General features: G+C 34.8%; 1 long non-coding RNA gene across 2 annotated transcripts in view; it reads right to left on the reverse strand.

Moving 5' to 3' along the window:
* LOC125617231 overlaps positions 1-18,335 on the reverse strand; it is a 221,953-nt gene that overhangs the window by 12,265 nt on the left and 191,353 nt on the right. For both annotated transcript variants that reach the window (XR_007348154.1, XR_007348153.1), the window contains exon 2: positions 7,902-8,314. This is a non-coding gene — a long non-coding RNA (uncharacterized LOC125617231). The remainder of the gene's footprint in view (positions 1-7,901; positions 8,315-18,335) is intronic.

Consider the following 18,335-nt stretch of genomic DNA (forward strand, 5'->3'; position numbering starts at 1 on the left):
AGAGCACTTGACAAGTTTAAATTCCAAACAGCTAATGTTAACAGTCCAAAGTCCAATTGACTCAAACAATGACCAAAATACTAGATACAGAATGTCTTAGTTTAGGCTTCCCCAAAGCAAACCAAGTGCAAGTAGTTTATTTAACTTTTGATTTCAGGAAATACTGAAAACAGGAGCCAGTAAAGGAGACAGAAAGATGATAGAAAATACACAGATCTTTATCAAACACAACACAATGGTGGTTAGCCCAAGCTGCTTCCTTCTGGGAAGCTCTCAGAAAGGGTGTCTAAGGTCTTCTCTAATGTTCCTGTGCACTTGAAGTACCTGAGGATCTGACCAAGCAGATTTACTATGAGCCTGAGACTTGGTATTTCTTATAAACTCCCAGGTGATGTCTCTAGTCAGAATACACTCTAAAGGTCAAATATTTTAAAGGTTTCCTAATTCTTTTTCATTTACATTTTCAACATTTGCACACAACACAGAACTCCTTATGTCTGCTGCTTGAGTAACATATCATTAAATGTGATTTGTTTCATGTCATTCTTATTCCAGCCACCACATATTCACTTAAAAAAGATCAATCTTGGAGATCTTTGGTTAGTCTCTGTGTAAGAAAAAGCTCCCCAAAAAATCTATCTACCCTGCCCTATTGTTATTAAATCAGATGACCTTGCTCTCCAGCAGGCAGCTCAACCTCCACAGAAACACACTGAGCATGTCAGTTCACTCCCAACCTGTCTTTCTTCTGCTTACACCCTTATTCTTTTTCTCCACTCCGTTCTGGAGCTAAATCATGTTCTGATTTTTCTGATCAGCTTAAATATTTAGTCCTTGGAAATAGGCAGATATCTACTTTCTTGATCCTGGCACTCAACTCAGACAAGAATTACTGCTCAGAATAAAAATTTCATCATACAATTGCATGTGTTCATGGGTTCTTACTCAACTTGGCTAACTCCCAGTCAGTTTTCTGGAGTTGGTCCACCTGGTTATATTCACCTAGAACCTCAAGAGAAGCCAACTGGACATGGCTGAACTACTGTTTTTAAATGACTATGTAATGTTCAACTAAATCAATACTTATGATCAATGAAACTTTTTCCAGTCCCTTTAAAAATAAAATATGAAAGATGGGGCTAAAGTTGTGGCTCAGAGGTAGAGCGCTCATCTACCATGTGCAAGGCCCTAGGTTCAATCCTCAGCACCACATAAAAAATAAAATAAAGATATTGTGTCCAAATACAACTAAGATAAAATGTTTTAAAAAATACAATATGAAAGAGAAATTAAGAATGATATGATTGGCTGTTGTTATATTTTAGATATGAGGGGTCCCCACAGAGTTCCCATATTAATGCAGGAATATTCAGAAGTGAAATGATTACATTATGAGAGCTGTAACCTAGCTTGAATGGTGGTAACTGTAGTCAGGTTGGACATGGCTGGAGGAGATGGATCACTGGGGTCATACCCAGGTCATCAGTCCTGTGGGGTCTCTGTCGTGCACTTGGTCTCTCTCTCCTACCTTCCCAGCTGACATGAAGGGAGCAGGACTCCTTCCACACTATTATACCATGATGTTCTGCCTCACCTTGATCCCAGAGCAAATGACTCAGTCATGGACTAAATCTCTGGAACTCTGAGCAAAAAATAAACTTTCCTCCTCTAAGTTATTCTTGTCAGGTATTTTGGTAACAGCAATGAAAAGTTAATACAGCCATTCAAAACGGGCCACAAAATATTACAATATTTGCTTTAAAAAGTTGTGTGTATATATGTGTAAGTATGTATATATGCTAGGAATATAAAAACCTAATGACATATGCAAGAAAAATTGAGTGAAGTGGTATACAATTTGATTCCATGTTTTCTAAATTGATGGCATATACACAAGTTTTTAACATGTTAAAAAAACTTACTTATTCTTTCTATGAAATATTAACACCCAGAATTCCCAAGTTAGTATCAAAACAGGGTAAGGGATTTAAGAAAGAGCATGAATTAAAACTTACTAAACCTTATGTGTTAGTAATCATACTATGATTATCCTCAAGATCATAATTAATATCAATAAATACTCATAACAACTTACACATAACTGAACCCTTCAAAATGTTCAAATTGTATGTCTCAAGTATCTTGTATCTCAAGCCTGCTTAGTTTGTCTATATGAGACATGGAATCATTATATCTGTTGACATCTTAAATCCAATAATCAGGGGGAAAAAAACCACAAGGAATATTTTCAAACAAATGGACAGAACCATGGAACATTCTTCCATGTCATTTGCTTTTATCCACATCTAATCCTTTGTTTTCCCAAGTGTGTTGACATCAAAAAATATGTGCAGCCAGGAGCAAAAAGGGAAGTGTTCAAATAAATCTTTTTCTATTTGAGGTCTGTCCATATGGTATGATGGAGGAGGTTTCATCCAAGTTCTGAAAGGAGAGAAGAGTTTGTAGCATCCCTCTGGTCACAAAAGAGCTCACTTCATATAATTCAGTCTTAGAAAACTTCAGGTAGAGTGGCTGACAGAGTTAGATTCCAGATGTATATAATAACATGGTAGAATGTATTTTTAAAAATCAAAATTTTGGATCATTAGTGATTGGATTATCAATTTCATTGAAGCTCCTATTACAACCTATTCATATTCGCAGCCATGTTGGGGATTAGATGATTAACAAATAATGTGGTTTGATTTCAGAAAATGTTTTCTCCCTCTTGAACCTTTTAACCTATCTCACACACACTAATGTAAAAGCAGTCAGTTATATTTACAAAAATAAAGTACCATTTAATGAATACATCCTTCAAGAACATCAAAGAATGGAAGGGATGAATTTTTCTTCACTAAACCCTCTCCTCTCCAGTGACACATCTTCACATTTTCTCTTAAGAAGCATCTCTAATCAGTTTCCAACATAAACAATTTCAAGTAGTTCAAAATACCTGTAAGAATAATCTCAATACATACCTTGACTCAAATATGATGCAAGTATATGCAAGAACAAATTGTTATGGTTTGGTTGTGAGGTATCCCCCAAAAGCTCACATGTGAAACAATGCAAGAAGATTCAGAGGAGAAATGATTGGGTTATGAGAGTCTTGATCCAATCAGTGAATCAGTCCCCTGACAGGGATTAACTGAGCGGTGACTAAAGTGATAGAATGTGGCTGGAGGAGATGGGAACTGGGGTATGGCTTTGGGGTATATATTTGTATCTGGAGGGTGGAGTCTCCCTCTCTGCCTCCTGAATATCATGTGAGCTGCTTCCCTCTGCCACATTCTTCCACCATGATGTGCCTCACCTGAAGCCCTAAGGAATGGAGCCAGCCTTCTATGGACTAAGACCTCTGAAACTATGAGCTCTTAAATAAATTTTTCTTCCTCTACAGTTGATCTGGTAGGGTCTTTTAGTCACAACAACAACAACAACAAAAACTGACTAAAACAGAAAACTAAGTTTTTAAAAATTGGCACGCTAAAAATATAAATAGTAGAATAAGAATTATGCTAGCCTTAAATTGATTATTTTTTCCCTAAAGCACTGGCAATCATAAATGAGTTTCTCAGTAAAATTATTAGAGCCATCTAACACAGTCATATAAAGGTATAAGTGCCCTGATCTTACTTCTTGTTTGATGTTGACTAAGAGAAGAATAAAAAAAAATGGATCTATGTGAATCAACATTGATGAAGATCTGTCACTTGCTGATAATACTTTCTATAACAGCTTAAATTTTATTTTAATTCAAAAACATTGCAGGGGTATCCATTTGAAAAAAGACTTTTTCCAAATCAGCATTTTTCCCTTTTAGAAATTGATACAATTCCTCATTATATATGATTATCAGAATCTCAAACACTCTCATTCACTGCACACTGAAGTAATTGCCATCTTTCAAAAAGAAAGACATGATGCACTGGAATTTATCTTCAGCTTTTTGCAATAGCACAGTGAAAATAATAGTAAGTGATTATGTAAAAGACACAATTTTAGGAAGTAAAAACCGAGGTGGTATTAATCTTAAACATTTCCATGTATATTAATATCTATATATACATATTAATATTCCTCTACCCCTTTCTGGTTTAAAGAACATAGAGAAAATGATTCCAACAGGTCACCAAGTATTTATAGCCATGATTTTGAAATGTGCACCCTGCTACCTTTTTATATTACTAGTAAACTCTTGACTATGACAAATGCTTTCATTTAATACATAAAAAATTCATGGAGCAATAAAACAGGGTCCCAGGGTTGTTTGAATTGTAAACTGTGGCAATTAGATTGACAGTAAAACCTACTAAACAGTCCTTTTTAGTTCAAGGTCACCACTAATGATAGAGCACTGACATTTGTATCTAATGGGTTTTCACCATTCCAGGGTTTTGCAGAAATAATCCTATAAAGCCACAAAAAATTAATGGAAAGCAATATACCCACATTCCCGGCATCATCATGCAAACAAAGTCAAAAAGGTAAAGTTTGCAAAATAAACACCTCATTTCAGGCATTCAGGAAGTTTTAGATGCCCTGATAATTTTCCCATCTGGGGCATTCCAGAAGCCAAAGCCAGGAGCAGGATTACAGGCCACTGTGAACCAAAAGTTCTGCTAATGAAAATAAAAAGAATCAAAAAGGCAAGTGAATTCTACCTAGCCCTACACTAATCCAAAATGATGTGAGATTCCTAGAAGTATTCTCTTTAGCTCCTACAAGACTCACTTCTCTGGTTTATTCACAGTGAAGAGTACTTTAGATATAATTTCTGGGTATGAACTTTCAAGTATGTTCTCCCCTGTTCAGATTCAATAAACTGATGAAACGCTACATAAAAGAAACCCAAAAAGTCACAAACTCATAAGCACTTCAGTTTTGAATTATGATATATATGTTCTTGAGGAACCAATATATAAACAGGACTAAAACTCTTCAGGAAGTTTGATCTTTGTAGCAAGGTATTTTATTAATAAACTGGAAGGAACCAAGCGTGTTCCTGGCATGTAGTAATGCACCGTCAACCGCCAATTCTCTTACATCTCCCTACTCACCCAACAGAACACATACTCACAGACTTACGCACTCGGTATCCTAGGAGTTTCTACTTAAAAGTGATCATAACAAGCACAACTCCACATATTCTGTCATTAGAAACAAAAGCCAGTTGGCTGTGCGTAAACTGAACAAGAAGTCAGTTGTGCAGTGTTTGGAAGAGCAGCTATATTCAATCCAGTTCAGCACATCTTGCTTAGAACATCTAACATATGCCAAACACTAGGAAAATAAGACATATTCATAACACCTTCATCTGTCTGTATAAAGACATGAGTTAGGATAAATGCATTTTTATTTTACCACTGTGGAACACTGTGCGTGTTAAATTAATGCATCATGGAGGACTATGAACACCTGAAATAATTGCAGCAATGATTTTATAATCTCTACTAGAAATATTGTGGTGGCAGGACTATAGGCAGAGTTTAGTCTATAAACATTTATGATGCTACATTTCATTTTTTTCCTTTAATACAAACTCACAAAGGAGTCACTGAGACTAGACATACCTACTGCTATTTAACAAGTATAATTTTAAATCTCTCCCCTGCTTCCATACACATCTGAGTCTCTGGCTTATTTGCAAATCTCATATACCAATGCTCCTCTGGTAATGACCACATCAATGGGGTAGCTCAAGACATCATTAAAAACCCATCTCCTATCATCCCAGCTATTAGGGAGGCTGAGGCAAGAGGATGGCAAGTTCAAGGTCAGCCTGGCCAATTTAGTAAGGCACTCCCAAAAAATAAAAAGGACTGGGGACATTGCTCAGCGGAAGAGCGCCCCTGGGCTGAGTTCAGTTCCCACTACCAAGAAAACAAAACAAAAACCAAACAGAAACTCATTTCACTCTTGATTCTGCTCATTGGAAATGTTCATTCCTCCCCCATCTTCAACCAGCTAGAAGGTGAAGCCACAGTGGGAAAGGAATCCTCTTTTCTCATTCTCCCAAAGAATTATGGGTCTCCAAGCTTTTTTCTAAACTCTGTTACTATTAATACATTATTTATGAGCTGAACAGTCCTTTGTGAATTGGCCTGGGAAACTAAGCATTACACAGACCATCTTTAAAGTTCCACAAAGAAATTCAGAGAACAACGTTAAGAATTCATTTCATTCTTTGTCTTGCATCCCCCTTCGACTGGCAGAAAATAAGTTTTATTTAGGAAATGAAAAGACAGTACCACCTGCAGAGGCACTTCTCTTTCCTCTCAGAAAAATCAGTCAATAACTAAAATTGTACCTTTTTAAAATATTAATTGCTTCCCTGTTCTCCCACCTCCCTCTTAATCCACCCAAGATAGTAGGCAAATTACCATCAGAGTGAAGATATTTTTGAAATGTAAATACAAAAAAATGATTAAATGGCTCTCTAGAGTTAAGAAACTTCAGAACATGCTTTTAGATTAAAATTCACCTGGCTACCTCTTTTGAGTTAGCACCCTACTATAATCAGGAAGGAAAAAAAAAAACAACAACAACAACAACTGATCATTTAAAGCACAAACAACATTCCCAGAATTCATTTATTTGTTCAGAAATTTATATCCATGTTGAAGTGTAAACTGACTCCAGACACCCTGAATTTTAAAGTACTTAGTATTTTCTAAGATTTATTTTTACTGCAGGTAAGCCCAATAAAGGACCAGACTGGGCATAAATAAGCCATCTATTTCTGTCTCTATTAATTGCAAAGGGATCGCTGTAGCTCCATCCCCATACAATTGATCAAAATAGCAAAAAAATAATAATAAAATAAAATAAAAAATAAAGTAATAAGCTATTAACTCGGCATAGCCTCTTTTAAACTTTTTACCTCCAAAATTATCAAAAAGCTAGTTGTCTTCTGGGACATGCAAAATGACTAGTAAATAAAATGTCTAATATAGATGTAAAAGTCAATATTAATCATTCCTCCTTCATCCACATCTACTTAAAATTTCCTTTTGCTATCTCCTTATCCCTTGATGTCAGTTACTTACACTGAGTCCCCACACTCTTCACCTTGTACTAACTAACAGTCAATGAGCACATCCCACGTGATCACATAGTTCACTATGAGTGGGGCTTTCTTACTGGGTCATCATCTCTGGCCCTTTTAACAAGTTCTCTCTAGATGGTTCTCAACAATGCAATGACTTAGCAAGTGAGAGTTTCTATAAAGGGAGGAAAATGAGGTTTTAAGTGCTACTCTCAGTGTTCAATTCCCTGTTTCTTACTCTGAAGCTCTTGCAACTTGTCTTTTCCAAAATATTAGCACACTCCTTTCTTGATATTTTTCCATTAGTTCTTTGACATTGCACATGAACAATGAAACCAAAGGTCACAGTAGCCTCACTTTCCAGGTCAGCTATAAAAGTGAGAAGAGCCTAAGTTGATACGCCCCAAGGACAACAAAGTAGAGAATTTCAGAGGCCACCTATACCTTCTACTGGCAGTACAGCAGGTGTTATTGTTTGTTTGTTTGTTTTTAGGAGAGCTGGAACTTGCTCAGAAACTCCAAGGATAATCAAGACTCATGCCTCACTCAAGATCCTAGAGAACTGATAGTATCTGTCAGGTCAGCAGGTCACAAGCATGAGTCAGGGGTGAGAGAACACAGTGTAATCCTTGCCAATCCATGGGAGGAACATGTTCAAAAGACTCTAGAAACAAAATCACCCACTGGTAATGAAATCCAGACCCACAGCAACACTTGGCTACGTAACAGGAGTAATTTCCATGAAACAGTATGCTATTTTATCTTATAAAGCACATTCACTTTCAATTTATAAAATTCTCTTTAAGCATAAACAAAAAGGAGCAAGCAAATGAAAATGTATTTGTATTACCTTTTTCTGGTCTTCTAGCTTGTGACTCACTGGATTCTTCCCATGTCTGCTCATTTCTGAAGATAAATCCATCACATTGGGTTCTTGCCCTTCAAAATGGAATCTCTTCAAAACAGCAGCAAACTAATCCAAGATGCAATCACCAGGAAAACTCTGGCACACCACATTTCCCATCACACACCATCTCCGAACTTTACCGACTCCAAGGAATGATTAAAAAATCCATTGATTGAATGAAAAATATAAAGTTTGCAATTTACTCCCAGGACCTTCCAAATCAGCATATCGTTTTTAAATGCTGACTTCTCACAAGTGAAATATTCATCCAGGAATATTAACTCCAACTGCTATCTTTTTCTTTCTTCACAGTTTCCCATTTTAGTAAAAAAAAAAATTATAGAGTTCCTGTAAACCTGTGATAAAAAAAGAGGTACAATTAAATCTCTCATACCATTTACAATTAGTAATGAAATTATTACTGAAATTTTCAAGTTAGAAAAAATTTTAAACATAAATAATATTTAAATTAAAAACAATAGCTGTTGAAATTCATTATTCTTTACCCTAATGCATTAAAAATAACAAATAATTGGTATTTTAAATGTATACCCAAATGTGTACATGTACCACTGCTGTGCCACTCACAAATCTCAGCAATCGTGGAACCAAGAATTTTAGTAGATATCCCAACATAACCAGAAATGATACTAGATATTTTGATACTTTGCATAAGAAATTTTATTTCAACTTCAAAATGAATCTGCAAAATTTTATTATTACTGCATTCTAAAATGAGGAAATTGCCGTAAGTTTTGCAAGTCTAGTAAGAAATTAGTAACAGAACTAAAATTAGAATTCTGATCACCTTGATTCCAAAACCCACTCCTTGTCCCAGATGTATTCTTCTCTGACTCATGTTAAAATATTTTTTCCACAAACAGTAAGTTTGTCAAGTATTTTGCTGGGTTACATATACACATAAATGAGGCTTCACCTTAAAATGGTTATAAAGTTCAGCGATTCCTAATGGAGTATTATGCAGCACTAAAAAATGACAAAATTATGGAATTTGCAGGGAAATGGATGGCATTAGAGCAGATTATACTAAGTGAAGCTAGCCAATCCCTAAAAAACAAATGCCAAATGTCTTCTTTGATATAATGAGAGCAACTAAGAACAGAGCAGGGAGGAAGAGCAGGAGGAAAAGACTAACATTAAACAGAGACATGAGGTGGGAGGGAAAGGGAGAGAAAAGGGAAAATGCATGGAAATGGAAGGAGACCCTCATTGTTACACAAAATTACATATAAGAGGTTGTGAGGGGAATGGGGAAAAAAACAAGGAGAGAAATGAATTGTAGTATATGGGGTAGAGAGAGAAGATGGGAGGGGAGGGGAGGGGGGATAATAGAGGATAGGAAAGGGAGCAGAATACAACAGTCAAGAATATGGCATCATGTAAAAATGTGGATGTGTAACCGATGTGATTCTGTAATCTGTAATTGGGGTAAAAATGGGAGTTCATAACCCACTTGAATCTAATGTATGAAATATGATATGTCAAGAGCTTTGTAATGTTTTGAACAACCAATAAAAAAAAAAAGTTCAGCGATTCCAAACCCAGCTAGAAAACAAAAGCACCTAAGAACAGTAACCTTAAATATATAGATTCCTGGGCCCCAACCCTGCTGGTTTAAAAGCTACAGGATAGTGCTTAGACAACTATATATTTTTTTCTTCATTTCTTCTAGATACTTGTGATTAGGGAAAACCATGTATTAGTTGAAACCTTCCTGTGATGTAGGGATTCCCAAGCTGTCCACATAATGGACTCACCCAGGAGGCTTCCCAATCAACTACAGATTCCTGTGCCCCAGCCCCAGACTCTACCTTGACCACCGCCCCAGTGTATAAATTCACTATACATAACTGGCCAACCAGTGCTTGAATACATAGAAAAAGAAGAAAATCACTGCTTCAAAAGGCAGCCCTTTTCCTACTGAGGAAGTTCTGGTCTTTACATAGTTCTTCCTAATTCAGACATTAAAATCTGCATTCCTGTACTTCTGCCCTCTTGTCATCATGTGTAATTTCTGGAGTCATCAATGTACACATAATATGTCCAATTTCACTTTTATATGATAGTTCTTCAGGTATCACTATATCCCAGTGATATACACTGCTAGGACCTTCGAAAATTCTTCAGCACTCTTGTCACTTTTTTCAGATGAGTTGCACTAAGTGCCTGGCCCATAAGCACAAGGGATGATTACATCCTGCTCCTTTTAAGTATCAACAACCAGGTCCCACAACATATGCCAGCCAAAGTGTCAGACAAACAGTTAGTTTAAAAATCAGCTTCTAAACTCCCTCTGCATGCGCTGTTTCCTGTCTGGGATCCTTTTGCTGACCCTTGCTCCCTCCTTAATTCCTCTGTTGTGCCATTAGATATTTTAGCTTGTACACTACTGTGAATGTTACTGGAATAGGAAGAAACATGAACAAGAGCTTGCACCTAAGGGAGAATGTGGCCACTGTGAGAAGTGGAAGGAAATCCAATGAGTAGTCACTGAGAACTTTTAAGCAGCATAACAGGGTTTGTGACTATAAAAGTTCAACCTAACTGCTACATGGAAATTAGGAAGGATCCTACCTTGTGGCAGAAAAACCTCAGAGGCATCCTTAGAACAATCCAAGAAACAGACAATATCATCCTGAACTAGCACAGGAGCTGACAGGACTGGAAAGAATCACAAAACCCAGTGACATATTATTTAAAAGGTAGAGTTGACAGAATTGGTTGATTGAATATGTGTGCATGAATGTACAAATGATGATACCATTACCTAAAAATAGCAAACTCATGAGTATAGCCCTTTGGATGAGATAAAATAAAAGCTTTTGTGAAACAAAAATTCTTGCTAAGATTTAGAAGTGTGACAAGAAAATCACAAACTAAACTCACCGATGGACATAAATGCAAAAATCCTAGACAAACATTAGCAAACTGAATCTAGCACTTTAGAAAACGAATAATGCATCAATTCAAAGTTGATATTATCCCAGGAATAAAATACTGGTTTAAGATTTCAAAATAAATCAGCATAGTTCATCACATTAATGAAATAAGAAAAATGATCTACTCATCTCTAATGGTGCAGAAATATAATTCAATAAATTAAACACTGACTCATGACCAAATAATTTTATTAATCAATGAAGAGTAAGAGGACATTTTAACAATCTTTCTTTATCTTTTTTTTTTTAATTTTTTATTGTTGGTTGTTCAAAACATTACAAATTTCTTGATATATCATATTTCACACTTTGATTCAAGTGGGTTATGAACTCCCATTTTTACCCCATATACAGATTGCAGAATCACATCAGTTACACATCCATTGATTTACATATTTATCTTATTTATCTTAAAAAATACATTCATCGGTCTGCGGTTGTGACTCAGTGGTAGAGCACTCGCCTAATATGTGTGAGGCCCTGGTTTCAATTCTCAGCACTACATATAAATAAATAAAATAAAGATCCATCAACAACTAAAAATATATATATATATAAATATATATTCACAAAAATGTAATCATACATATTTGTAAAATATTTTAAATTTTCCTCTTGATCAGGAACGATAACTGAATAACTATTAAAATGAATTCTATTCAATTCTGTACTGAAAGTCCCAATCATTCAGTGAGGTGAGAATATAAGGGTGGGGGAGGAGGACAGATAGTTGAAGGGAGGCAGGAAAGCAGTGGAAAGGAATAAATAAAACTTAATATGTGCAAATGTTATGATAATCTATATAGAAGATATTAAAAAATAAAAAGATAAATTACTAAGATTAATGAGTGAACTCTAAAAGTTGCCTGGATGCAGTCTATATGTAAAAATCCTTTCTATTTCCTTAAAACAGCAACACTTAGAAAATCAAACTTTAAAAAGATACAATTAAAAATATTAAATACCCTAGAAAAAAATCTCACAAAATATGGTAAAAGCTTTACAATAAAACATTAAAAGAGCAAAAGAAAATAAACCCTTGAATAAATAGAGAACTCTGCTACATTGACAAATTAGAAGATTCCATACTCTGGAAATGATAACTCAAGCCTAAAATATTTATAGATTCAAAGCACTGCTATTTGAAATCTCCAGTGTTCTCTTTATAACTTGAGAAGTTGCTTCTAAAGGGTAATGTGTGAAAAAGCAAAACATCAAGATCATTCAAGATGGTGTAACAAGTCGAAGGTATTTGTTCCACCAGATGTTAAGATAGTTTTTAATTCAATAAATTATGTATTACCAATGCACTCATAGACAAATCTAACAACAGAATGCAGCACCCACACAACCACACACAACACAAATCATACTTGAACACATATGGCAAAAGTGGAACAGCAAAGCCATGGGAAAGTCTTCCATTCTTTGTGTGGCGGTCTTGAACATCCATATGGAAGAAAGGCTGACCTCCATCTCAACGCACCAAGGATCCATTACAAGAGAACTGCGGATCTAAATGTGACCTAGTAATTAATACCCTGGGAGAATGCCTTCAAGAGTTCAGGGTAGGGAAAGATCTCCTCAACACCAGTCCAGAGGCACTGAACATGAAGGAAAATTGAGGAGCATGATTAATCTCAAGACTGGCAGAGGACACCAATAGGAGAATGTAAATGTAACCCACCTGGGAAAAGGGACTTGCTATACATTTTTACCTATGTTTTTAAAAATCATGATGCACATGTAAAAATCAGTAAGAAAAAGACTGAAAAAAAAAAAACAAAAATAATTGAATACACACCTAAAAATAATTCTCTAGATGGGGAACATGATAATGGTTGCTATGATTTATGGAAGAGTGAGGGTTGTCCAAAGAGCTGCAGTGATGAACCATTGCATTTTGACTGGTGCCTTGAATCTATGCATGTGGTAAAAATCACACAGAACACACACGCGCACGCGCACATGCATATAAAACTAGTGCAAGATGAATGTGCTTGATCTGTGGACTGTACCATCACCAGTCTCCCAGCTTTTAGAGTTATGAAAGAGGTGAACATCAGAGAATACTGGGTACAGGTATACAGAACTTCCCCTGTATTATTTTTCCTGACATTTCCTACAACTTTAAAATTATTTAAAAATAAAACATGAGGAAGGAAGAGGGTGGTACTAGTAAACAAATAAAAAAGTGAACATTCTCATTAGTATTAGGAGAATGCAAAGCAAAACCACATGAGAGATAACTCCTCATCTAAATAAGTAAATGAAAAGAATGACAAGTCCAACTATTGGCAAAGACATGAAACCAACAAAAATAGTGCTCGTCAAGGTATCAACTGGTACAACTATTTCAGAAAAAAAATGTTTAGTATTACTTAGTTTACTAAGTTTTAGTATTACTGAGTTTCAAAATGTACATACTTTATGATTCAGCAATAATAATGCTAGGCATGTACTCTTCAAAAATACATGCATATGTATAGCAAGAAAAGCATACAAAAACACTCTTTCAGAATAGCAAAACAAAATTAAAAACAAAACTAGAAACAACACAAAAGTCTATCAACACAGAATTATAAATGACTGGCATATCAATACAAGAGATAATAAATAAAATTAACAAGCTATAAACACATATTAATAAATATGAATCTCACAAATACTAAGACTTTTTAGAAGCCCAAACCAAGGACATATACTGCATGATTCCATTTATATAAAGTTCCAAACACTAGAAAAGCTAACCTATGATATCAGAAATCAGGATGCTAGTTACCTTTGGTGAAGGAGGGAAGGATATTTTGATTGACATTTGCTTGGAATCCTACTTATATTCTTTTTTTCTAACAGGTAGATATTACATTAGATGTTAGCTTTGTAACAATTTATTGAGCTATAAATTTATATTCTGTATAGTTTTCTCTCTTTCTAGAAGGTTTCAAAATAAAAAAAATAGTTAAGAAAAAATTCAGATACATTGATGTCTTTAATATTCCCATGAATGGTCTTTCCAATAATCAACAACAAAAAATATGTAAGTTTTGAATAATGAAACTTGTTATTAGTGGGCAGTATTCTCTTTTCAGGAATGGATCAGTCATTTGATTATGGTATACAATTTTACCTGAACACAATGTCACACTTTTTAACAGCAAGATCTGTCAAAAGTCAGAAAATGCATTTATCTCCTAACTTTCTAAATATCTCCCACTTTCTTTAGAGTGGTGAGTACTGAGGAATGACTATCCATCAGCCACACCTTTTATACACATTTCTTTGTTAAGAGTATGAACAATATTTCCAAAACACATCATTAATGCTCTAATTTGTTCAAGATTATCCATTGCAACACTATCCCTACAGTGCAAAAAGACCTGACACATGTACCACTTAATGGCTAACATGAGCATAGTGCAGGTTTAAAATAATTAAGTTGAAAATCCTAGCTCTTATCCTTACAGACCATATGGTATACTGGGTAGTCCTATATAACTGAAACTAAGGACCACCAATTAGTCTTTTCAACTTTGTCCAACATCACAGCCTTAGAATACCAAAGACTTAACAATGATGGTGAAAGGCAATTTCCTATGGAACTAACAAATGAATTATGAACATTAATTTGCATATGATTTTGGCTCATTTTTAATTAAGAATCAACTGACTTATTTTTACTTTTACAGGAAAAGATGAGAAAACTATAAATCAGCTAGAAAAAAAGTAAATTTATATATAAAGATTTTAAAAGGTATTTTATCATATGAAGGAAATAATTAACAGGCCATGTTTATTCTCTGTCACTCTTATCCAATAAAATGCAGTGGTTGGGTCTGGTAGTAAAATTTCATCACTTTTATGTAGAACTATAATTTTATGTTTCTATGGCTTAAAAGAAGCTTTTTATATTGCTCAGATTCATCTACAAGTCCCTCATTCAGATTAAGAATAAAAATGATTTTTTTAAAGTGGGATTTTGAAATGACTTTTGAAGATTACTTTTGTGAGTGATTGCCATCTATGCTACTTCCCAATTCAGACTCCGTCAGGGGACCACTAGAGAGACTGATGAATACTCCTTGCAGTCAAGAGGACAGAGAGCCCTAGTTCCTGAGCAAGGTGAGACAGCCCTTGGCCACATTATAGAGTATCACATCTGAAAAATAAATTGTGGTCTTCTCTGATCACAGATCAAAGATATGCATATCTCATAGACAAGATATGGAACCTGAAGTAAGAATATATGATTAAATCCATCTAGTAAAAGAGATCTTGCTCAAGGAGTAATTTACAAAGCTAAGGGGTCTCCTGATGAATGAAGCTATAGGTGTTACTGCAAGGAGAAGCAGAGGAGAGATCAAAGATAGCTCAAACAGAGGCCACTACTCAGTTCAGGGAAGGTAAGATCAGGGGGTTTCCATACGATCTCCAAAAATTTCAGACCATTAACTATGTGAATCCCCCAAGTCTAGAATTAGCCATCTCATAACAGTAAGTTCTCTATACCTCTCTTCTCCATCTCCCCAAAAGATCCTAGTAAGGGTGATAGAATTTTAATAAAAGAAAGTCCTTTTCAAATAGCAGCAGCATGATGGTGAAGTACACTAATCTCCTCTCCTAATTTGGGTGAAGAGGAGCAAATTTTTGATAAAGATGTGTTTATAAATACATTGAAGTAAATGGAAAATTCTGAATTGGAACTTTTTCATAATCTACAATGAGCATAAAACTCATATCATCTAAAAGTAAACAAAACACAATATATAAATACCCAATTTGCATTGAAGGATAGGTAGGTAATTAATTCTACAAAGAAGTTTAAAGCTATAGAAGAGAAGTTTGGAATTGAGATTTAGATTTGGAGTCAGCAATCTATAAAGAGAAGATCATAAAGTCACATAAATTGAGAAAAGCATAAGGGTCTGAACTGTCTTATGTACTATTTGCAAAATTAGCTCTACAAACACACATTTGATCATACCACTTAACTGGAATCCATTAGTGGTTCCCTAAATGGTAGTGCATACACATGCCCATATCAATTTCCTTTGAAACCGAAAGGCTGTACCAAAATTAATTGTCTCATCTACCAAAAATATATTTAGAAAGGTCAAAGGTTTCTTTTGAGCTTATTGTTTGAGTGATACTTTTTTAAATTAAAATGCCACATGTATAGAGTAAAAATTCATTGTGTGTGTGCATGTGTGTGTGTGTGTATGAGAGAGAGAGAGAGAGAGAATTTTCCAGGACCTTCATGCCTGCTAGCCAAGTGCTCTACCACAGAGCTATACATCTGGCCAAAATTGCAAAAATCTTTAGTGTACAGTCTATAATATACTCACAGACTACATTAATCCCCATCCACGTCAAGATATAGACCACTTCTCAAATCCAAGTTCATTCATTTCCCCTTTGCATCATATCCCCAAAGGTAAACACCATTGAGTTTCAGCCACATAGATTTATTTTCCTTTGTCCTGAAATTTCATGTAAGTGGAAATATTTGTTTCTTCTATTTCAATTATGTACTTGTTCTCTTTTTTCAATATTTAATCTGGAGCAGTCATATAAAAAGAATACAGTATGAAGAAAAAAGACACAAACTATTACTGAATATTACTTAGGTATATAGGCAAATACAGTAGATGTATAAAATGATAAATCCTACAAGTCAGGAATAAGTTAAAGGCAACTACTATTATCATTTATTTTTTGGTTTTCTTTTTTCTTGTATTGCTAACCCAAACTTTGCATGTGCTACTCAAACTACCCCTGAACCACACCCTCACACCCTGTCCCTACTAATGCCATTTCAGCCAACCATTATATTACAGATCACTACCACCAGGGTAAGATCCAAAAAATGTCATTAAGAAATAAAAGGATAAGAAGGAAATATTGCTTATATATAATATTGTTGACTAATAAGATGTTCAAGAAAATTTGTAAAGAAATTTTTTAGAAATAATAAGTGATGCTATCTTATTTGACACCAGCAAAACATATCCTTTAATCAACAACAAATACAAAGAATATGTAGTTTTAAAAAATTACACAAGTAAGAGAAACACTGAATATAATGTCCTTAGTGATGAAGCCAGAAAATGTTATAAGATATTCACAGAGAGAAGTCTTTTCTGTTTTCATTTGGAAGGCATTAAAAGTACCTCAATAAATGGAGAGGTAAAACATGTTCATTCCATGTTATAAAGGTATCAATTTCCTTATAGTTATGCAAGTTCAATTAGACTCCAAACAAAATCTCAACATATGATATTTTAAAAGCTGATCATGAAATTTATATTAGGAACAAAGGAAAAACTGAGACAATTATGAAAAACATGCATTCATAAATATCACGATTTATATAAAACAGTAATATTTATGAGAACAGAGAATGAGCCAAAGAGAAAGACAAAATATATTACTCAGAAAATAAAAATAAAAATACCCATACAGAGACTACCCATATGCCGTTCAGTAAGGAAAGAATTGACCATTTTGAAAAGTGTTTCTGGGACAACTGCTTTTGCAGTTAAGACTAACAGAAAAAGAAAGATTTCTCTAGAGAAGATATGCAAAATACCAACTCTAATAAAAAAGATAAAATTAACTCCAGTCATCAATGCAATAAAGAGCCAGTGTATAAAAAGAAAGGACAAAATGCCCACACTGAAAACAAACATTTTACAAAAACAAAGAACCAAAATAAATGACAAGACAATTGGCACAAGAAACATGGGTGACAAACACATGAAAAGCATTAATTAGGAAATACAAATTTTTTTGGTGGGGGTGGGCAGTACTGTGGATTGAATCCAGGGTGCTTAACTACTGAGGCATATCCCCAGCTTGCTTGCTTGCTTATTTATTTATTTTATTTATTTATTTATTTATTTCCATACAGAGACAAGATCTCACTGAGTTGCTAAAGATGACTTTGAACTTGAGATCCTCCTTTCTTAGCCTCCCAAGTCCTTGGGATTACAGGTGTATGTCACCACATGTGGCCAGGAATTATAACACTTTTTAAAAAGACACTAACAGTCTTATTACATGATACCAACAGCAAACGTTGGAAATGTGGAATCATATTAAAACCATCATAAGCTTCTGGTGGCTATATAATTGGTGCAAGCAGTTTAGTAAATTATTGGGCAAAATCCAAAAATGTTGAATTTTGGCATACCCTGTTATCTATCAGTTGAATTCCTAGGAAGAAATTTATGTACACATACACAAATCATCACCATCATCATCAGAAGCAGCAGCAGCAGCAGCAATAGTATGGTCTCCTTGAAGGAAGTAAAGCATTAGGAATATTCTAAATATTCCTCATCAAAAATGTAGTTTCATAAATTGTGGCCTGTGTTTGCATATCATCAAAGGTAATAGGACCAGGTGGAAATGAGAA

The sequence above is a fragment of the Marmota marmota genome, unplaced genomic scaffold (genome assembly GCF_001458135.2).
Source record: "Marmota marmota marmota unplaced genomic scaffold, marMar, whole genome shotgun sequence".
NCBI classification, from domain to species: domain Eukaryota; kingdom Metazoa; phylum Chordata; class Mammalia; order Rodentia; family Sciuridae; genus Marmota; species Marmota marmota.